The sequence below is a fragment of the Schistocerca nitens genome, chromosome 1 (genome assembly GCF_023898315.1).
Source record: "Schistocerca nitens isolate TAMUIC-IGC-003100 chromosome 1, iqSchNite1.1, whole genome shotgun sequence".
Lineage (NCBI taxonomy): Eukaryota > Metazoa > Arthropoda > Insecta > Orthoptera > Acrididae > Schistocerca > Schistocerca nitens.
The window spans coordinates 175,738,302-175,762,334 of record NC_064614.1 but is presented as its reverse complement, the minus strand read 5'-3'; the positions used below and the strand labels follow the sequence as shown (position 1 = coordinate 175,762,334).

At 43.4% G+C, this 24,033-nt stretch overlaps 1 protein-coding gene across 2 annotated transcripts in view; it reads left to right on the top strand.

The window, feature by feature from the left end:
* The first annotated feature begins 2,321 nt into the window (after positions 1 to 2,321).
* LOC126244856 (ras-related and estrogen-regulated growth inhibitor-like) overlaps positions 2,322 to 24,033 on the top strand; it is a 619,627-nt gene continuing 597,915 nt past the window's right edge. For both annotated transcript variants that reach the window (XM_049948271.1, XM_049948270.1), the window contains exon 1: positions 2,322 to 2,593. The gene's annotated coding sequence lies outside the window, so the exon portion shown is untranslated. The remainder of the gene's footprint in view (positions 2,594 to 24,033) is intronic.

Below are 24,033 nucleotides of genomic sequence, written 5' to 3'. Positions count from 1 at the left end.
CCAGGTACCTTCTCCTAGGTCTACTCCGACTCCTCCTACCCTCTACTGCCGAACCCATGAGTCTCTTGGGTAACCTTGCTTCTCCCATGCGTGTAACATGACCCCACCATCTAAGCCTGTTCGCCCTGACTGCTACATCTATAGAGTTCATTCCCAGTTTTTCTTTGATTTCCTCATTGTGGACACCCTCCTGCCATTGTTCCCATCTACTAGTACCAGCAATCATCCTAGCTACTTTCATATCCGTAACCTCAACCTTATTGATAAGGTAACCTGAATCCACCCAGCTTTCGCTCCCATACAACAAAGTTGGTCGAAAGATTGAACGATGCACAAATAACTTAGTCTTGGTACTGACTTCCTACTTGCAGAAGTGAGTAAATCGTAGCTGAGCGCTTACTGCATTAGCTTTGCTACACCTCGCTTCCAGTTCTTTCACTATGTTGCCATCTTGTGTAACCTCTCCACACGTAATTTTGTTAAATAAAAATGGAAATGGAGCCAAGCGTAAACTCCCCACAAAACAAAATTAATGAATGAAAATTGTCCATGAACCACACAATAATATTGATTAAATAATGAACCATGAACGAAATGTAACCTCCCAACAGAAATAATAATATGTGGTAAATTTTATGACAGCAGCGCTGACCTTCGGTCCTGTATTCTGAATAAAACAAGCAAAAATTCTTACCTTAATAAAAGTGCAATTATATATCTGCTCTTATGTATACATTCTTCGACACAGCTTCGTGCAATGCTGGCATATATATATATATATATATATATATATATATATATATATATATATATATATATATATATATATATATATATATATTTGGATTCTTGAAAGGAGTGACGATCCATTGGAAATGTTCTATAAATTGAAATGAATGTTTTTCTTTAAAAGAGTTACTTTATAAAAAAAATTATTATTGGGGCATTTTTTCTGAACAAATTAAATTACAATTAACATACATTATTAGATATGCGCAATGCTGCTCTTTACCTTCTACAACAATACTCATCCTCCAGAGTCCTGACCAGAGTCGCGAGCAGAGTACACAGCCGACGCATGTCGACACCCGCAGACTACTACCGTCCACTCGCTACAAAAGCCGACCGACTACTGTATCCGACTGACTACTACTGTCGACTCGCGCAGACTAGCGCAGACTCGCGACAAGCAACAACTAACAATAAACTACTCTCTGGTCAGAGATTCTGTCATGCCTCGCCCATCGCCGGCGAAGCATACACCTTACACCTGTGAGAATATGCATCCTAAGTACTTGAAACCGTCCACCTGTTCTAAATTTGTTCCTCCTATTTGGCACTCAATCCGTTTATATCTCTTTCCCACTGACATTACTTTCGTTTTTGAGATGCTAATCTTCATACCATAGTCCTTACATTTCTGATCTAGCTCTGAAATATTACTTTGCAAACTTTCAATCGAATCTGCCATCACAACTAAGTCATCCGCATATGCGTGACTGCTTATTTTGTGTTCACATATCTTAATCTCACCCAGCCAGTCTATTGTTTTCAACGTATGATCCATAAATAATATGAACAACAGTGGGGACAGGTTGCAGCCTTGTCTTACCCGTGAAACTACTCTGAACCATGAACTCAATTTACCGTCAACTCTAACTGCTGCCTGACTATCTATGTAAAGACCATTTTTTTTTTTAAAGGCCCACATAGAAATAATCAGCAACAAGTTGCACGCAGGGTATTTCATTTTATTGTTGACGCTCACAAATAATACGATAGTTATAACCTTCTTATGAAGGGCACTAAGTCCCTGAAAGCGGTTAAGAAATTAAATTTCTTTTGTAATGCTGGTTACTGATAATTTCGGTATGAACAACTACAGCTGCTGAAGTTGAATAAAATACATCAACACTTCCACAAAAATGACGTCTGAGGAGAGTAGAACCTCAGGGCACCCCATGTAACAAGTTCTTCGCTTCTCTCGATAAAAAAACAACTTCCATGTGCTGTCGATTCCGAGATTGGGATGCGAACAAAACGTGATAGTAGCGAACATTGACACGTCGTGCTTGGAGCGTACCATGACGAGGACCTTACGCTTCAGCCCCGGCCAGCCTCGTAACTGTCGGGCGACGCTATCGCAGCCGTTGTTACGTACCTGTCAGAAGCCCGGAGGCCGGTTTGAGGCGCCTACCGGGCGCCAGGCCCTAGTTCAACGCGCCGTCGCCAGATGGCTGTGCGGGCGCCGCGCCGGCAGGTAACAAAACACGCGGCGGCGTGCGGCGTGCTTCAGTGCTCCGTTGCTGGTCGTAGCGAGCAGATCGGGAAGAGCTCTGTTTAGAAGACGTGCGCGCGCGGCGTCGTCTTGGCTCTCGTTGCCTACGACCAAAACAAACTTTTGAGTTTTTTGAACGCTAAGTCCCACTGTCTTACGTCCTCCTAAGTGCCTTTCCACGAAGGTACACCATCCACTCCACCCCTCGGTAAACCATTACACCCTTAGGGCCGGTGCGCGATAAAGAATATCTGAAAGCAAGAGACTGAGCAACAGCTGATCCACCCACGTGCTCCTGCAGCACTAATAATTTCGGTAAGTAAACTATATGCCGAGATTCAAGCTTTTTGTCTATTATGCACATGTTCTCGTATGAAAGATGTTATTAGGAAGGAAATTCCACATTGTTTACATTTAGAGATCAGTGAGATTAATGAAGACATTTTTTTAAAATTATCACGTTCTATAAAATATTGTTTAGGCCTAGTTCTATGGCTCTGAGCTCACCCACTTTCGTAGAAATTTGTTGTTGACAATACTATTAAGTATCCAATTAGTTTTTGTCCGTAATTTCACCTTCCGGCAGAGGCCATTACATCACTGAGCAGTGTGTATGGGAGGGTATTTCGTGACTTTATATGTCTCCCCTTTTTTCTGTTCTACTCGCGAATGAAACGTCGAAAAACGTGGTTTTGTCCATACTACACTCTCTCTTATCTTACGGCCCTTGCGAGACAGCGGCAACAGAAACAGAGTCAGGCCATTTACGGTTTCTCTTCAACGTTGATTCTCCACGGTTTCGAAATAATATCCCTACACATCTTCGTAACTCTCATATATCGACTGAGACGTCTGGTTAAAAAGTGATTCAATCTATACTCCCCTTGTTGCGAGACGCATTTGGGTCATTTTGTGCATTGTGATCCAAAGTACATATGTTTCTTATCTGTCAGGCGAACAACGTTTCCTCGAACCTATAACGACACATCCTCTGATCAGACAGACATGCCTCCCACTTAGCCAAAAATCTGCATGACAGTTCACCACTTAACAGCTGACAGGCATGGTACAGAAATGCTCATCTGGTGGTCCGCGTCTATTTCTCCACAGCAGTTTCGACCATGCTCTTCCACTTTTTTTTTCAGGAGCATGCTTTTCTTAGGAAATATAACCCAAAGTGGGCGCTCCTAATAATATTTTAGCTGCGTGACCGTTTCGATTGTGCTGCAAAAACCGTCTTCAGGAGCACCCTTCTTTAATAAACCATTCACTTGAAGTGAGTACTCCTGAGAAAGTAACTGCGTGTCTGAAACGTAGTACTGGAGAAAATATGAGGAACGATGCTACGTAACAGATGTTTTATTGACAGCGTTAGTAATAGCTCTGATGTAATACTTTATGTAGTTTTTCGCTCCCCACTTATCATTAAGAGATGTCGGACTGCGAAGTAACAGTACAGGTCGTAGTGCCGCTGAAGGCCGAAGTCAGCCGAGCACGGCAAACCCCGGACGCGGGCGATCCGTAGAGCGGCCGGTGCCCCGGAGCTCGCCGCTCGGTTACTGACCTACACAAGCCTCTTCCGCGGCTGCCAAACTCCCACTGGGAGCGCAACAGGTCGCGTGTTCGGCCGGTGCCGCGGGATAGCCTCAGATTCTTGCGCTGTGCTTACAGCAGCTGCACCAGTTTTGTTTTACGACACTATCGTAGACAACGTAACTGTATGATCACCACTGTGTACAAAATAGCTAGCAACCTTTTATGAAACGTATAGTTTGTTTTCGTGCCTGTTTCTACTTAGTTACTCATCGTCAGGTAGCACATTTTCCACTAGTCTTACAAGAACTTACGCTTATTTGCCTCGCTGTTTAGGGTCTACAGCATCCTTTTAGCCCGCAGTAGGTGAACAAGTGTATACACGCGCCTCACGTGACCTCTTAGTCGCTACGTTGTGGGTATTCCTTTGCACTGTGGTCAGTCAGCCTGTAGGGAAGTGTAATTCCTCCAGCAACGCTAAAACTAGAATTAAAAAAGAATTCGGGAATATTCGGATGTGTGTCAGATTCTAATTTCGCTTGTATAACTAGGCACAGTTATTGTGGGTTGTTACGAGAATCATCTCCTTTTTCTTAATCATCATTCTTTCTATAGAATACGCGCTGTGAACCATTGATGTCTATCCTATTCTTACGTGCTACTCCTAAAGCTCTAAGTAATCTGTACTATTACTATTTTGACGTTTACTTTCCGTTTCCCTTACTCCACTGGACGTTCCACTGTGGGAGTAATTATCCCTCAATACGCTACCACAAGTCCCAAAAGACTGATTTCTGTTTCCAGTAGCTATTTAATTGTAGATCCTTTCTTCGATTGTTCTTTATAATACGTCTTCCTTCCGCAATTCAGTTTTGCTTAATACTGTTTTAATTTATTCGCCACCAGGCATAACCCACACAGCCAGTCAGCATGTATTTTATTCTAGTGTGCATGTAGGGTGTCTCTCACGATACACAATGTGTTGTAACACAGATAAATTTAGCATGGCAGAATTGAATGTAAGGGGTTATTATATAAAAGTGCCATAGCTGTCTGGAACCGCAAGACCGCTACGGTCGCAGGTTCGAATCCTGCCTCGGGCATGGATGTTTGTGATGTCCTTAGGTTAGTTAGGTTTAACTAGTTCTAAGTTCTAGGGGACTAATGACCTCAGCAGTTGAGTCCCATAGTGCTCAGAGCCATTTGAACCATTTTTTGCCATAGCTTCGTGTGTTTATTTTGATACATGTTAATTAACTGCTGTTTTCTGTAGCTGTACCCTTCTTCATGGTTCTCTTAAGTTTTGCAGGGGTCTGTATTTGGTTATATCATTTGCTTCTAATAATGTTTACACGTTTGTTGGGAGTTCGTTTCGTGACAACACCACGTACATGGTCTTACGCAGTCTTCGCGATCAGTCGAATAAAATATGTTTGAGGTTTTTACTGGAGCCGTAGGGAGGTTGGATCATAACGAATCAAGATACGAACTGGCAGAAATACTTGTGATTAAATCCAAGGTGCCATATCGTCACTTGGAAGTTTTCTTTGAAATTGGTTATGTAATAGAAAACGTTTTCGCCAAACTAGAAACCGTGGCTGCTTATTGTCTTCTCTTATTTTCAAATGAGGAACCTTGCTTGTTTATTATAATCGTTTAACACCACGTATGCAGCGCCCGCAAGTCCCTCTGTTCCAGTTTTCTTAGTGTGCACTGTTGTGCTGGGATCTTAGAGCATAAGAAAATTCTTCCGCAAATCTATTGTTAGCAACCAAGCTATTCTTCTCCATTGGAACAATGGATTCAAAGAAATCAGTGAAGTAACTACACTAGGTTCGTTTACTGCTATATTACTCATCTATAGCGACAACTGAGAGTGTGAACCAGTGCCATTACGTTAATGAACTGATTACTTTGATATCAGTGTTTCCATTGGTATTAATAGTCTCCATGTCCGTTCCCCCAAGTATCTCATTCTCGAATGCGCCGTGGCAGAACTTCTGTATATTGTTTTTGAACGTAATACAGCGGACACACTAGTGTCACCGAATACTTGAGCTGTCCGTGGAGGTATATTCCAATGGCATAAATTGTTGAGCTGATTTCTCACACTATCTGGTGATACGGATTATAATCCCCATTTTGGACCAATTTTTCATTCCCCTTGATCTATTCAGCATATTTCTGTTACTTATCAAAGCATTCGTACCATACCTGTATGTTTCTTATGCCTTTCTTTGAGTAACAATCTTGCGTGATTTCGGTTTGTAGATGTAACTAATTTTACTTCTCCTACTGCATGTTCTCCGCTATGGATGTTTAAGGATCTTGCGCTGTGTCATTATTTTGCCCTTGTTTGTTTAAGCTATTATTCGAATACTACGTTGTACATTCAGTCTGCTGAATTAAGATAAAACTCATATCCTGTCACTAGTTTTTAAATTTTGAATGTATGAGGTGCTTAACTTTGTGTGATGCAGTAAATAAATGTTTTCCTTCAAAAAACGGAATTCTGTTATTCAAATAAGTCATAAAAGTTAGGTGATCGCAAAAGTTAATCCTTCGATTATAAAAAGTAAACTATCGTCTAGATTGATTTCAGACTTTAAATTTTCTAAGCCTCAAGCACTTACTTTTTACTTAACAAATTGTCTGTAATGACTTTATCTGACTGCTGATCACCTTTTCCTCTACTACATAAAATCTGGATGATTTCTGTTGCACTGGAATGTGTTAAGACATTTCTGCAGAGGTCTAGCATTTGGTTATTGAAATATTTATATATATATATATATTAGTAAATTCTGAATAACACGGCAGTCTGTCAAATTAGCTGTTAATTTCCGTTATGCTTACGAGATTTACGTTTCAGGGATGACAACTTTCTGTTATCAAGTTTCAGCGTGGGGAATTTCATACATAAATTTTTCATCGTTCGGTAAATTTTTATTTAAGAGGGTACTACATGACATTAAAGTGATACACAGTAAGTGCGAGATAAAACTCTTCCAGAGGTAAGCTATAAAAGCCATGGATCATTATCAACGTAATAATTTTTTGATTAAGAAAAAACAGTTGTATGAGTCTGCGTGAATTAATAATTGTTGCACTGTCACATTAGTCACCTCAACTGGGTCCATTGTAGGTTTTTATGTGTCCAGCTAGAGTGCTAGAATCGGTGATGAAAAAAATTCCTTGGAATTTAGTACGTGTGTGACGTAGTGCAATGAACGACTTTCTCAGTATTGTGGATGAGGATGACTGTAACCAGTTATGTCTAAATAATAGGTCTGCTTGCACTTACCCTGTTGTTTTAGTAATGTTGGTGGACGATGAGCTGAAACTTTTCAATATAATTTTATTAAAAACTGTAATAAATTTCCCTCTTATGATAGGGGATACGTACTAAAAATTCAGCCGTTGTTCACGTGCGAAGTATCTACAGGAGTTCTGCGAGCCTTTCGCATATTGAGACGGTGTTGTACCATTGTCTCCTTTGTCTGCCCATCGTTGTGGAAGACGAAGCACTAACTGTGTGACCTCATCCGCGCTTCTGCGCTAAGAAGATGCCCGCGTCAAACGTTTGCTTCTCGTTTCACACTCGGGCCCTAGTTAAGTACGTTTCCAGAGTCCTTTCTCGAAGGACACTGATTTACGATCATTCGCCCGGAAGAGGGTTTGATTTTTTTCACTACTCAATGGAAGATGCTTATGCTGAGAATAATGCATTTATGTGTTTTCCTAAAATAAATTACCTCATTAGACAGTCATGAATCAACCTTTAATTTAATTGGAATCACAACCATGGTGGAACTTGGCATGATTCACATACACAAAGCTTGTAACGGTAAGTAAATCACGCGAGGTTCTAGAAAAAAAGTGTGTCATTGGCGAACTATAAATGTGTTGACTTACTTAATTTACACTGAGTGACCAAACATCAACGCCCTGTATTGGAATCGGCGGCAATCTGACCGGCAGTAGATTGCAGATCACCCCCTTATGACTTTACAATGACTCTACAAATGCTCCTCATCGTTCAGTGCAGTGTTTTAGTGCTTGTGGAATCATTGTCTTTCTGATACTGAAGATCTGACCTAGACATTGCTGGCTCAGAAATCTGATTTCTTGTGTAATCTATGATAAGCTATGACCCATCTTGGATCCATTGTCATACCCGCCCCAAGTGCCTTAACTCGCTTAGTGCTGCCATGTTCACTTTCCACAGCTCTATAAAAGACAGCGAGGTGGTGCACACTGGACTCGATGGTTCAAACCCGCTTCCGGCCATCCTGATTTAGGTTTTCCGTGAGTTCCCTAAATCGCTTCAGGCGAATGCCGGGATGTTTCCTTTGAAAGGGCACGGCCGACTTCCTTCCCCATCCTTCCCCAAACCGATGGAACCGATGATCCCACTTCTTGGTACCCTTCCCCATATCAACCAATCACCTCTTCGCTCGTACGACATGCTTCATCGAGTCGCAACATGTGGGCATTGTACACGGCACATCTTCAAATGGAAGAACAGTTCCCATCACATTTGGCTACTCAATACATATCTGCTCTACATTACTGGTCTTCTGGTCCACACGTTAACCATCTTATCACAAGTTACCCGCAAATACACTATGCGATCAAAAGTATCCGGACACTCCCAAAAATATACGTTTTTCATATTAGGTGAATTGTGCTGCCACCTACCGACAGGTACTCCATATCAGCGACCTCAGTAATCATTAGACATCGCGAGAGAGCAGAATGGGGCGCTCCGTGGAACTCACGGACTTCGAACACGGTCAGGGGATTGGGTGTCACTTGCGTCATACGTCTGTACGCGAGATTTCCACATTCCTAAACACCCCTAGGTCAACTGTTTCCGATGTAATAGTGAAGTGGAAACGTGAAGGGACACGTACAGCACAAAAGCGTACAAGCCGACCTCGTTTGTTGAATGACGAGACCGCCGACAATTGAAGAGGATGGTAATCTGTAATAGGCAGACACCTATCCAGACCATCACACAGGAATTCCAAACTGCATCAGGATCCACTGCAAGTTGTATGACAGTTAGGCGGGAGGTGAGAAAACTTGGATTTACTGCTCGAGCTCCTGCTCATAAGCCACACATCACGTCTGTAAATGCCAAACGACGCCTCGCTTGGCATTAAGGAGCTTAAACATTGGAATATTGAACAGTGGATAAACGTTGTGTGGAGTGACGAATCATGGTACGCAATGTGGCGATCCAATGGCAGGCATGTGTAGTGCCAACAGTAAAATTCGGAGGCAGTGGTGTTATGGTGTGGTCTTATTTTTCATAGAGGGGGCTTGATCTCATTGTTGTTTTGCATGGCACTATCACAGCACAGGTGTACTCCGATGTTTGAAGCACCTTCTTGCTTCCCACTGTTGAAGAGCAATTCGGGGATGCCGATTGCATCTTTCAACACGATCGAGCACCTGTTCATAATGCACAGCTTGTGGCGGAGTGGTTACACGACAATAACATCCCTGTAATGGACTGGCCTGCACAGAGTCCTGACCTGAATCCTTTAGAACACCTTTGGGATGTTTTCGAACGCCGACTTCGTGCCAGGCCTCACGGACCGACATCGATACCTCTCCTCAGTGCAGCACCCCGTGAAGAATGCGCTGCCATTCCCCAAGAAACCTTCCAGCAACTGATTGGACGTATGCCTGCGAGAGTGGAAGCTGTCATCCAGGCTAAGGGTGGGCCAACACCATACTGAATTCCAGCATTACCGATGGAGGGCACCACGAACTTGTAAGTCATTTTCAGCTAGGTGTCCGAAAACCTTTGATCACATAGTGTACCTTCACATAACAACTAACGACATTTCGTTGGAGTTACATTCACGATAATAAGACGAAGGGATACGTACCTTTAATGAGGTAGGGCTTTCGTTTGTCCCGTTGCCAGCTGCCTAGCAAAGCCTCCTTGATACAACAAATGGTTGTAGAGCTCACATGATTTACATAACTCACTGAAATTTGTCATAACAAGGCACTTACATCTCTCGATGCTGTTACTGGTGTTCTCCTTACAAGTGAGGTCTAGTGATGTGGAGGACAATGCAAGTACCGAAAAGTCCGCGGAGTGTTCCTCTAACCAAACTGTCAGTTCTGAAGCTTTGGTATCGCTCATAGTTTAGATGCAGGTAAGGGTTACCTGCTTTAAACAGGGCAATACATGCCACTTACAAGTGGCTATGGTATAGTAAGTGCTGGTACTGAAGTGTGAGACACAGGTACGAGCTTTCTCCTCTACTGTTCAGTATCGGAGAAACATTTGCGGAAATAAAAGAAAGTTGTAGGAGTAAGAAAAAGATTAAAAGTTAACACGAAATACTATCAGTGATACGATTCGCTGATGACAGTGCTATCCTCATTGAAAGTGAAGAAGACTTACAAGAGTTGCTGAACAGAGTGAGAGTTCTGAGTACAGAACGTGGATGGGGAGTGAAGCAAGGAAAGAGGGGAATAACGAGCAGTACTCATGCTGGAATAATCATTAACTTAACATCAAATTTAGGTACCACGAAGTAGACGAAGTGAAGATGATGATGATGATGTTTGGATTTTGGGGCTCTTAACTGCGCGGTTATCAGCGCCCGTACAAATTCCAAACCGTTTCTCAGTCCAATCTTGCCACTTGCCTGAATGATGATGAAATGATGATGACAACATAAACACGAAGTGAAAATATTCTGCTAACTTGTAAGAAATATTAAAGTTTGACAAAAGAAGTAGAGCAAATATAAGAAGTAAATTAACACTGGGAAATAGGGTATCCTTCTTTACAGGGAGTCTTCTAGTGTCAAACATAAGCCGTAATTTGAGGAAAAATTTTTTGAGAATATGCGTTTGGAACACAAGATTGCATGGAAGTGTATCATGAGTTGCGGGACAACCGGTAAATAAGTGAATCGAAGAGTTCCAGATGTTCTGCTTAAGAATAATGTTGAAAATTAGACGGACAGATACTATAAAGATTCAGAGTCAGCGAGGATATAATATGTGGGAAACTTTGACAAGAAGAAGGGACATGATGACAGGATACGTGTCAGGACATCAGGATAGTAGAGAATTCTAGAGGGTAAAAACTGTAAGAGAAGACGTAGATTGAAATATACGCAACAAATAATTGAGAACGTTGGATTTAAGTGCTAGTCTGAGATGAAGAAGTTGTCAAAGGACTGGAAACCTTTGCGAGTCGCATCGAACCAGTCATAAAACAGAAGAACAACAATAAAAAAGAACCATGAGGCAAAGTGCTGCCGACCGGCCGCCGCAACAGAATCATCCTCTGCCATATGGCATCATTAGGATGCGGTAAGGAGGGGAATGGAGTGGACACATCAGTCTGCCGGCCGTTTGTCAGTTTTGAGGCCTTGGGCCACTACTTTGGTTCCAGTAACTCCCCAATCGGCATCACGAAGCTGAGTACATCGCATTCCAGTCGACTCACCAACGAAAATCGCTGCCACACCTACTACCGTAGCCGGCCGGTGTGGCCGCGCGGTTCTAGGCACTTCAGTCTGGAACCGCGTGACCGCTACGGTCGCAGGTTCGAATCCTGCCTCGGGCATGGATGTGTGTGATGTCCTTAGGCTAGTTAGGTTTAAGGGGCTCCGGAAAGGCTCAAAATCATGAAAAGTTCAATTTTTACTTTTTTGCGTTTTCTGAATCTGCAGACTATTACCTTTTAATAGATATATAATTTATTCAATTCCGAAGACTACAACTATTTTTAAATTTTTTTTGAAATGTGTTCTACATGGGCGTGACCCACTGTGGCGCTGTTAAACTGCTGTCAAATGGTGTTATTATTAACGTCCGTGTTCATCACGTACATTTTAGTGATGTGAGATAAATTATAAAACCTATTTTCAGAGACTTAGCATCACCTGAACTGTTGAAAAAGTGTATTCACGGAAAAACTCAAAACCCCAATGAAAGTGTAAATAGTGTTATATGGTCGAGAATCCCCAAGACTGTATTTGTTGGAATAGAAACACTTCACTATGGTGTGTATGATGCTGTTGCGACTTTCAATGATGGCAACATTGTAAGGTGCAAGGTATTTAGAAATATGGGAATGAAGATAGGTTCTAACATGGTACGAGCGATGCTTGCTTTAGACAAGGAACGCCTTCGGGCTGCAGACAGGGCTGTAAAGAGTCTAGAAATACAAGCAAGAGTAAACAGGAGGAGGAACAAGAGGAAGCTGGAGGAGGAGTTTGCAGAGGATGAAGATAATCCATCATATGGACCTGGAATGCACTAAAAAGTTAATCCAATCTTTGTCGCTCGATTCCCAAAACTTTTATTTTCTCATACTAATTACATGTTTTCTAAGGATCTTCCAAACATATTTGTTTCAAACTTTCAGTAAATGTTACACAGTACCTTCTGCATAATTTAACACAGCCTTTTTCCAAAAAACTGTATATTTTTGAATATATAAATAAAAAATTGCAAAAAAATGTTGTGAATTTTCATTACAATTGAAAAAAAATCATCTTTACTAACTGAACTAAAATTTTGTAAAATCCCTGTGTTAAGTTGTAGCCCATATTCCAATAAATAATCTGTAAAAAGTTCAACTTCCTACCTCAAATACTTTGTGAGGAAAGATGTAATTTATAAGCGTTATTTTAACATTGCAAGTATAGGGCGTTCCAGAGCCCCTTAAGTAGTTCTAAGTTCTAGGGGACTGATGACCTCAGAAGTTAAGTCCCATAGTGCTCAGAGCCATTTGAAGCTACTACCGTTCTCGGATACACAACATAGCGGACAGACGTGTTGACTGTTCAGCTAAATAAAACTTACCCCCAAAAGGCTCCGGAAAATATTACGTTTTTTCGTGTAATCTTTACACGGTATTGAGAGATACGCCGTTGATTTATACTGTGGCCTGATTTAGTATTAACAAGCGCTTGTAACAATGTAAATATTTGTGGCGTGTGGAAAGACAGAAAGTGTTCAAGTGTACTCATATCTGGAGCCTTGTGGGAATTGTGGATGTGGGAATTCTGTATAGGAAGACAAGACATACACGTAGGCCCAGAATTACCGATCAGACATGGGGTGCGGTAAGCATCCCCTTTACTTCTTTGTATGGAACGATGATCATAGAGAGTGAGTCACTAATGTACATCATACTGAAATTTACATTGGCCGGTCCCGGCGGAGATTCGAGTCCTCCCTCAGGCATGGGTGTGTGTGTTTGTCCTTAGGATAATTTAAGTTAAGTAGTGTGTAAGCTTAGGGACTGATGACGTTAGCAGTTAAGTCCCATAAGATTTCACAAAAATTTGAACTTTTTTTTTTTTTTTTTGAATTTACATTGAACTCAGTGATAACAAATAAAGATGGAAAGCGTTGCGACTTTTTCAGTAAATGAACTACTGACAGACATCTGGGACTCTAGAGGAACCCCAAGTGCACGGTTGGAACATTAATGAATATTGCATTCATCTGTACTTCAGGGAAGGTTAAATGAGACTGCTATGGCCATAGTCATGTCTGTGGCCAACATCCCTTTGCGTCGACGAAGATTGTATCTGACTACCCACAGCACTGTCTCCAGGTCACGGTATAACGCACGGCCACACCAGCTATTGTTCGACCTCGGCGCCCACGACACGAAAGTATTTGCAACGACGCCTTGCCAAAAATGGCACCCCAATGCCAGCTAGTTCCTTTTTTTCGAATTTATCCAGGACGGCACTGTTTACGCCTCTCGAGCTTTCCGTTTACTATGTAACAGGAGCAGTCACTAGCGAATTATGCGAGTTAGGGCGGGAGATGCGCTAGACAAGGGAGCATGCTGTTGTTTCCTTCGTTGTCCGACAGTACGAAACGGGCTCGGAGTGTGTTATGTAGCGTCGGCGGGGTCACTGACCAGAGCGGCGCCGCGCTCGGCGGCGTGCGTGCGGGGTGCCGGCGCGGCCCGCCCCCGCGGATGACTAACCTCGCGGCAGACAAACAGCACGTGCGCGCCGCGCGGCCACTCACCTTGACCCAGCGTCGCCGCCGCCGCCGCCGCCGCCGCCGCCGCCTCCACTGCCTGCCAGCGCCTCAGGACGCCAGCGGCGACCTACAGCGCTCCACCCGCTAGTGCGCGGCACACTTGTCGCGAGCGCATTGACGTTCACTTGTCTCGACACCGAACTCCAAGTAGTCCCAAACTCAGGGCGCAGATGCAGGAATCTTGCGTCTACGACCAGTGGGGACCGTTTTCCACTGTCTTCCTCGCACCAGTTAAGAAGTGTCAAATGTGTATCTGTGCCGTGTGGGTAACTGTTTAGTGTTGGACTGTTTTGTTATGGATGAAGGAAACGGAGAGCCCGAAACCCGGTGCCAGCACATAGTCTACTTCTTCTTCGGTAGCGTTACAGTCCTTGGTGAGCCTTGGCTTTTCCAACTGTTTTATCCATGCTTCTCGGTTTTTCTTGCAGCTTTTTTTCGCCCCCCGGTATCCATGCTGCTGAAGTCTATCATCTAGGTCTCCAATTCCGTCCAGCATTTTGGATCATACCTTTTATCATTTTCGTTTGTATTCTCTCCTCCGTTCTCTTCACGTGTTCTAGCCGACGTATTCATTGTGATATGATAATTGTACTATATCTCTCCTTTGTATTCATGCTTGCAACTCGGTGTAGCGTATCCGCCAGCCTTCTTGGCCACAAATTTTACATAACTCTTTCCGCTCAACGGTTTTTAAACCGCTTTGTCTTCTTTTGTCAGAGTTGATACTTCTGACCCCTACGTGACAACCGGGCGAACTAGGGAGTTACATATCAGGAGCTTTTTTCTTCTTGTAAAAATGCTATTTCTAAAGATTTTACTGCTTGTATCGTTTCTCTTACAGCCTTTCCAATTCTGTTGTTGTTTAACGTGAAGGCTCTCAAATAACTTAAAGAGGACTCTCCTATCTCGTTCATATTTAGATAGATCGTAAGGTTTCTTCTAGCCTCAGTGTGTGACATTACCATACTCTGACGTGATTAGTCATGGAACACCTCATAATATCGCATCTGACCTGCTTTTGTCGGGAGTAGTATAGCAGCTCGACTTGACATGGACTCAACAGGTCGTTGGAAGTCCCCTGCGGAAATATTTAGCCGTGCTGTCTCTACAACCATCCATAACTGCTAAATGTTGCAGGTGCAGAATTTTGCACATGTATTGAATTCTCGACGAAGTCCCACAAATTGTTCGATGGAATTGATTTCAGGCGACCTGGCGGCCAAACCATTCTGTGGAATTTTTCAGAACGTTCTCCAGACCATTAGGGAACTAGAATGAGATTTTCACTCTGCAGCGGAGTGTGCGATGATATGAAACTTCCTGGCAGATTAAAACTGTGTGCCCGACCGAGACTCGAACTCGGGACCTTTGCCTTTCGCGGGCAAGTGTAGAGACTTGCCCGCGAAAGGCAAAGGTCCCGAGTTCGAGTCTCGGTCGGGCACACAGTTTTAATCTGCCAGGAAGTTTCATTAGGGAACTGTTGTGACCGGTGACATGCTGCACTGAAATCCATAAAAATTCCATCGTTGTTTGGGAGCATGAAGTCCATGAATGGTTGCAAATGCTATGCAAGCTGGCGAACATACCAGAGGATCCACTCGATTTTATGAAAACGTATCCCACACCAGTATGGAGTCGACACCGTCTTGCACAGTGCCTTGTTGACAATATGGGTCTATGGCTTCCTTTGGTCTGCACCACACTCGAACAGCACCATCAGCTCTTACCAACTGAAATCGGGACTCATCTGAGTAGGCTACGGTTTTCCACTCTGGCGTCCAACCGATATGATCACGTGCACAGGAGAGGCGCTGCAGGCGAGTTCTGCAAAGGCACTCGCTTCGTTAGTCTGTTGCCGCAGCCCAACAGCGCCAAATTTCGGTGCACTGTCCCAAAGGATACATTCGCCGTACGCCCCACATTGATTTCTGCGCTTATTTCACACAGTGATGCATGCTTTTTATCACTGACAAGTCTACGCCAACACTGCTGCTCTCGTCGTCAAGTGGATGCCGTCGGCCACTGCGTTATCCGTGATGAGAGGTAACGCCTGAAATCTGATATTCTCTGCACACTCTTGACGTTGTGGATCTTGGAATACTGAATTCTCTAACGATTTCCGAAATGAAATCTTCCGTGCGCCTAGCTCCAAGAACCATTCCGCATTCAGAGTCTGTTGATTGCCGTCGTGTTTCCATAATCACATAGGAAACTTTTTCACAAGAATGACCTGAGTATAAATGACAGCTCCACCAATGCCCTTTTAAATCTTGTTTACGCGATACTTCCTTCATCTGCATATGTGCGTATCGCTGTCTCATAACTTTTGTCATCTGAGTATACATTTTGTTTTATTTTCATTTACGCTGAAGCCAATTTTTAATGGTTCTGTTTCCATTGCTAGCTATATTTCTTTAATTGTGTTCGCCTTTCATCCTACTACTGGAAAGTCATTGATATGCATATACTTGGCTAGTTTTCATAAATATGATGTCTCTTTTACTGATATTATTTACTACCCTGTGCTGGCCTATATTGAATAAGACGATGGAGAGAACATCACCGTGCTTCACTGGTTTATTGGAGACAAAGCTTTCATCTGTTTAATATCTTTACTTTCATGTGATCATCAACAGCGTCACATGCCCTCAATTCATGAGACGCTACGGAGACGTTCGGAATTTAATTCCAGAAATTGGCTCGCAGTGAAAATGTTCCAACACGAGGATTTGAACCGGCGTAACTCCCAAGTCAAGCACCATCGCACAAGCGTGCGTTAGCGACCTCTGCTATGAAGGTGGGGTAGAGGAGACTAAAAGTGAAAAAGGAACGCTGGAACTACAATCTCCAAACGTCGCTCAACGTCACTGTGGAATGGCAACGTCCCTCTCTGAGTCGTTCATTTCCTATACGTTGACACTACGAAAGTAATCTTCCCTATCCTCGGATATCTCGACGAAACTGTGTTAACGTTGATATAATTAGATTCGCTGGTGGTATTTCTGTCCTCAGAGGAAGCGAGGGAGGATTACGGAACATACTGAATTAAATGAACAGTCTACTTAGAAGAGAATATGTATTGAGAGTAAACGGAAGAAAGACGAAAGTAATGAACAATGGCAAAAATGATATGAGCGATAGTTGGCGACCACGAAGTAGACGATGTCGGGGAGTTGTACTCTGGAAGCAAAATAGCAGATGACAGAAGAAGCAAAGAAGACATAAAATCATAAGCAAAGAGGATATTCCTTGTCAAGAGAAGCCTACTGCTGTAAAACATTGGCGCTAATTTGGGGAGGAAATTTTTGAAAATGTAAGTTTGGAGCACAGAATTGTATGCAAGTGAATCATGGGTTGTGGGAAAACTGGGAAAGAAGCGAATCGAAGCGTTCGAGGTGTGGTGATACAGGAGGATGCTGAAAATTGCGTGGGCGCACAAGACTTGAAGTTCTCAAGACTCCGCAGAATCGGAATTAAAAGCAACACATAGGAAAAACCGACAAGAGGAGGGGACAGGATGATAGGACATGTGTGAAGTCGTCAGCGAATAACTTCCATGGTACCAGAGGGAGCTGCAGGGAGCAAAAAATATAAAGGAATTCAAAATGGTTCAAATGGCTCTGAGCACTATGGAACTTAACATCTGAGGTCATCAGTCCCCTAGAACTTAGAACTACTTAAACCTAACTAATCTAAGGACACCACACACATCCATGCCCGAAGCAGGATTCGAATCTACGACCGTAACAGTCTCGCGGTTCCAGACTGAAGCGCCTAGAACCGATCGGCCACAACGGTCGGCTATAGAGGAATACCTACAACAAAAAATAACTGAGGAAGTTGTGTCTGATGAGGAATTTGGCGTAGGACAGGAAGCAATGGCGGGCCACATCAAGAAAGGGTGACCGAAGACGATAAAAAAGTGAAATTTATTCTTGAAATCTTCTGAACTGTAATAGGTATAAATGTACTGCTTGAAGCGATATATGAAAATATATGCCGGACCGCAACCTTATTGCGAGCGGTCACCTTACTACTCAGGCTATCCGAGCACGCTCTGTGGACCGACATATATCACTCAGATAGTCGAAGGGGTAAGGCGACCGCTCGCAACAAGTCTGAAATCACGGTTCGAGTCCCGATTCATCACAAATTTTCATACGGCACTTTAGGTAGTTCATCTATACCTATTAGAGTTGAGTTGAATTTCAGGAATAAATTTCATTATTTGAAAACCGTAGTTCGTATACAAATATAAACACAAGAAAAAGAAAATTGCATCCTTTCCCTTTCGAAGTGTAGGTTAAATAGAAATGAAACAGGTCTAATTCGAAAGAGTTTTATGTATGAAACTGGGTATGGAAACTTACCTACAGAATAGAATTATGTTGTTACATGTCCAAGTACACTGACCGAGCGGATGTTCATCACACATAAAAGTTTGTGCTTGGGTTAACGAAATTTCCACACGGTTATTCAACCAAGGTACCATTTCACCGCCCATATCGTCAACATGGTCCTCCCTTGATGGCTCTGAGCACTATGGGACTCAACTGCTGAGGTCATTAGTCCCCTAGAACTTAGAACTAGTTAAACCTAACTAACCTAAGGACATCACACACATCCATGCCCGAGGCAGGATTCGAACCTGCGACCGTAGCGGTCCCGCGGTTCCAGACTGCAGCGCCAGAACCGCGCGGCCACTTCGGCCGGCCCTCCCTTGATTCGAAATCCAATGTTCATTTACGTTTTGCACCTCTGATACATCGTACTGGGGATGCAGACCAATTAAAAATGACAGGATCATAAATTGTCTACTAATTTTGAGACAATAAACTGTAGGAAGTGTGTTAGATGAAAACGCTGCGGAGGTGCTCAAAAAGATCTGCACAGGGAAACATTTCAAGCAACGCATGATGTATGTTGAAAATTTACTTGGGAAGTTTAAAGAACTGGCACTCTGCGAAGAATCTAAAAATATTTGGTTTTCCCAACAGAACAGTGAAAACTTCAGGCCATGAATAGTTTCCAAAGAGACATTCCCTGGTTCCTGCCAAATACAACGAAATGGTCGACTTCGATTTAGTGTAAATTCCGCGTAATCAACTAGTGATATAGTACTGATATTTTACAATGAATGCAATTATCGGTGATTCATTTCACGTGTGGGACTCTGAGTGAAACGAATGAAATCAAATTTAGTTTACTGCTCAGAATCAATAAAATTTACTACTCAGAATCAATAAAATTCTTGTCATTTATTCCCCCCATGCCTTAACTTACATGCAAAAATTAGTGTCAAGAAAACTGAAGAAATGTCGTTCTCTGACATGAAAGATATTTCCCACAAGTAAATGGTACCAATGTTGTTGCATGGATCAAGAAATGTATTGTGTTAATCAGAATACACTTACGCGTCCAGTCCATGCAGCTCGCGTAATATTGTAAACAACCCAACCACAAGCATATATAAATCAATAAATCATTTGTCAATTTCAAACACTACAAGAGCTGCGAGTCCCGGCCAGTGAAAACAAAGCACATTCGCGCGCCCGTCGTTTTATGACGGTTTGCGGGTATCACTTCAGGAAGATATTTGTTTGTTACGTGAGAAATCAGAATCTGCGAAACATGGCTGAAGCACTGAATGAACCGAAGCACGTATATTTTGCAAATAATCACAAAAATTGTAGGCATGATAGTGTTGCAAACACCAGATTTATAAGTTGGTACTGTAGTGGCGACAAGTTTTCGTAACACAGTATTATGATTGAGCATTTTATTTTAAAAGTGAAAACAAGCACTACATTACTTTAGCAAGTACATCCTGACTGTACTTAACAGTCTTTTTCAAAAAGCTCCGCTCTGGCTGCCCCTCACCTCGTTGCAGGGGTCAAAGTTATTGTGCGCCGATCAAGCCTTATGCTGGTGATTCGGTGTTGAAAATGATGTCTCCATTATGATATATCTGTTGGAGATAGCCCGCATCTCGTGGTCGTGCGGTAGCGTTCTCGCTTCCCACGCCCGGGTTCCCGGGTTCGATTCCCGGCGGGGTCAGGGATTTTCTCTGCCTCGTGATGGCTGGGTGTTGTGTGATGTCCTTAGGTTAGTTAGGTATAAGTAGTTCTAAGTTCTAGGGGACTGATGACCATAGATGTTAAGTCCCATAGTGCTCAGAGCCATTTTTTTGTTGGAGATAGTCATAAGACTCGTATACTGTCGCAGTAGTCGTCGTGAGGTTGATATCGTGGGACTGAAGTTCCAGAGTGTCCACAATCTGAAATACGCATCGCTGGCTTATTTACGAAGTATATTCGGCTATAAAATGTCCTACCGACTTCGTGGGACCCGCAAAACAGTTTCTGTTCAATAACCGACAGGACAGCTCGGGGCTTATTTATAGGAAAGGACAATCCTCTAACAGTTCACATTTGCCTTGAACACGCTTTGTTATACCAGTGACCATTCATATTTGCATCCATAGCATATACGAAAACACCCTCAGTTCATCTACGCATGAAAGCAGAGGTCTACACGACATCAACCATTGTCTTCCTGCACTTCACATAGATTCAGTGCGCACATTATGCTAAATGATTTATCCGTGTCCCTACGCAGTGAAGCCAGCATACCAGCCATGCCGTGACGTAGTCAGTCAGCTTTCTCCCAATCAACGCCCTTCCGTTATATACAATATTGTTCAGGCCACAGCACAGCCACCTGACGAGGAATAACTGCTAGTCAGACACACTCACGGTCAAGTAGTATCAGTGAACGTGTGAAGAATGCTTGATTTGTCTGACAAGGGGAGGCCGCCAATTGTGAAATTCAGATTCGATTCATACTGCGCATAATAAAAGCTCATGGCCAGAGGTGTAATGTGGCAAAGCACCAAGATGCACTTCCCAGCCGTTGTCGAGAAAATCGACAGTTAAAACAAACTGTTGCCGTGAAATACTCTCTACGATTATTACTATTCCACAGCGTCGTGGCGTAGCGGTAAGCGCTCGGGTTTGTAATCCCAAGGTCGCCGGATCGAATCTCGCACCATGCAACTTTTTTTTTTAGTATTTGTTTTTTGTAATTCAAATATACACACACACACATATATATATATATATATATATATATATATATATATATATATATATATATATATATATTCCCGGCAATCAGTTGCAACAATTATGCATATAATAAGTTGTTGAAAGTCGTTTGTCGTGGACAAAAACTGGCGACTTCGAACATCATTATGTTTTCCGCAAACAAAGTTGTATTTAACAAATGTTATTAATTGTCTTCATAATGTTAACCACGTATAGTTAACGGAAGACGTAGAAACGATATTCCGAAACGAATACGTATAGCGTAAGTCAAACGTTCGAATTAGAGTAGAGACCCCACGAACACAAATTCGCTGTGGCAGGTATGAAATATAAACTCCGTTACTCGCTCGTTACACTTGAAGGACAGATGTTGAATGGGCCGAAACGAGCCACCGCATAACAGCGTAGTTGCCTGCTAACTTCGAAAGAAGGTAGATGCGGTCCTTAGCGCAACTTATAACATCGTCGAAAATCAGTGGGACGGGAGATCTTTGGTACACCCTGTTAAAAAAACGGAAAAATGGAGGCGGTACAATTGGAGAGCGATCCGCCTTCACCAACATGCATAAGCAATTCATTAATAGTTTATATATATATATATATATATATATATATATATATATATATATATATTTGAATTACAAAAAACTAATAATAAAAAAATTGTATGGCGCGAGATTCGATCCGGCGACCTTCGGATTACGAACCCGAGCGCTTACCGTTGCGCCACGACGCTGTAGAAAACTATTAATCGTAGAGAGTATTTCACCGCAACGATTTCTTTTAACTGTCGATTTTCTCGACAACGGCTGAGAAGTGCATCTTGGTTCTTTGCCACATTACGCCTCTGGCCATGAGCTTTTATTATGCGCAGTATGAATCGAATCTGAATTTCACAATTGGCGGCCTCCACTTGTGAGTTTGACCGAGGGCGATAGCGATGGCCCGGAGACTCGGCACGAGCTTTTCGGAAACAGCACGACTGGTCGGTTGTTCGAAGAGTGCTGTGGTGAGTGCCTTCAACACGTGGCGAAACCAAGGGGAAACCACATCCAGACGTCGTGGGGTTGGACGGCCGTCCCTCGTTAAAGATGTCGGACGTGGTAGGTTGGACGGGCTGGTAAAACAGTACACGCGGCGAGCTGTGGCGGAGCTGTGTCTGAAAACATAGTGCACCAAACACTCCTAACGATCGGTCCCAACAGCCGGCAACCTATGCATGTGTCGATGTTAACACCACGACATCGGCAACTGCGACTGAAATGGGCACATGACCATCGGCACTGGACGTTGGCGTAGTGTCAGAGCGTTGCGTGGTCTGATGAACCTCGGCACTATCTTCATCATGTCGTTGGGAGGTTACGAATCCGTCATCTTCCAGGGGGAACAGCTCTGAACAGCTCCTTTACTGCGGGTCGGCGACAAACTGGCGGCGTCTCCATACTGCACTGGGGAACATTAAGGGGAATCCATGGGTGCAGCGGAGCTCGTGCAGGGTACCAAAACGGGCAAGTAGTACACTAGTGGCAGGCCACGTACACCCCTTCGTGACGACCATGTTTCTCGGCGGCAGTGGCATTTTTCAGTAATACAGCGTGTTACAAAAAGGTACGGCCAAACTTTCAGGAAACATTCCTCACACACAAAGAAAGAAAATATGGTACGTGGACATGTGTCCGGAAACGCTTACTTTCCATGTTAGAACTCATTTTACTACTTCTCTTCAAATCACAATAATCATGGAATGGAAACACACAGCAACAGAATGTACCAGCGTGACTTCAAACACTTTGTTACAGGAAATATTCAAAATGTCCTCCGTTAGCGAGGATTCGTGCATCCACCCTCCGTCGCATGGAATCCCTGATGCGCTGATGCAGCCCTGGAGAATGGCGTATTGTATCACAACCGTCGACAATACGAGCACGAAGAGTCTCTACATTTGGTACCGGGGTTGCGTAGACAAGAGTATTCAAATGCCCCCATAAACGAAAGTAAAGAGGGTTGAGGTCAGGAGAGCGTGGAGGCCATGGAATTGGTCCGCCCCTACCAATCCATCGGTCACCGAATCTGTTGTTGAGAAGCGTACGAACACTTCGACTGAAATGCGCAGGAGCTCCATCGTGCATGAACCACATGTTGTGTCGTACTTGTAAAGGCACATGTTCTAGCAGCACAGGTAGGGTATCCCGTATGAAATTATGATAACGTGCTCCATTGAGCGTAGGTGGAAGAACATGGGGCCCAAACGCTCACAGGAAATCTGTGCTGATGACGCGATTGCACAATTGCGTGCGGATTCTCGTCAGCCCACACATGTTCACTGTGGAAATTTACAGTTTGAACACGGAATGAAGCCTCATCCGTAAAGAGAACATTTGCACTGAAATGAGGATTGACACATTGTTGGATGAACCAGTCGCAGAAGTGTACCCGTGGAGGCCAATCAGTTGCTGATAGTGCCTGCACACGCTGTACATGGTACGGAAACAACTGGTTCTCCCGTAGCACTCTCCATACAGTGACGTGGTCAACGTTACCTTGTACAGCAGCAACTTGTCTGACGCTGACATTAGGGTTATCGTCAACTGCATGAAGAATTGCCTCGTCCATTGCGGGTGTCCTCGTCGTTCTAGGTCTTCCTCAGTCGCGAGTCATAGGCTGGAATGTTCCGTGCTCCCTAAGACGCCGATCAATTGCTTCGACGTCTTCCTGTCGGGACACCTTCGTTCTGGAAATCTGTCTCGATACAAACGTACCGCGCCACGGCTATTGCCCCGCGCTAATCCATACATCAAATGGGCATCTGCCAACTCCGCATTTGCAAACATTGCACTGACTGCGAAACCACGTTCGTGATGAACACTAACCTGTTGATGCTACGTACTGATGTGCTTGATGCTAGTACTGTAGGGCAATGAGTCGCATGTCAACACAACCACCGAAGTCAACATTACCTTCCTTCAGTTGGGCCAACTGGCGGTGAACCGAGGAAGTACAGTACATACTGACGAAACTAAAATGAGCTCTAACATGGAAATTAAGCGTTTCCAGAAACAC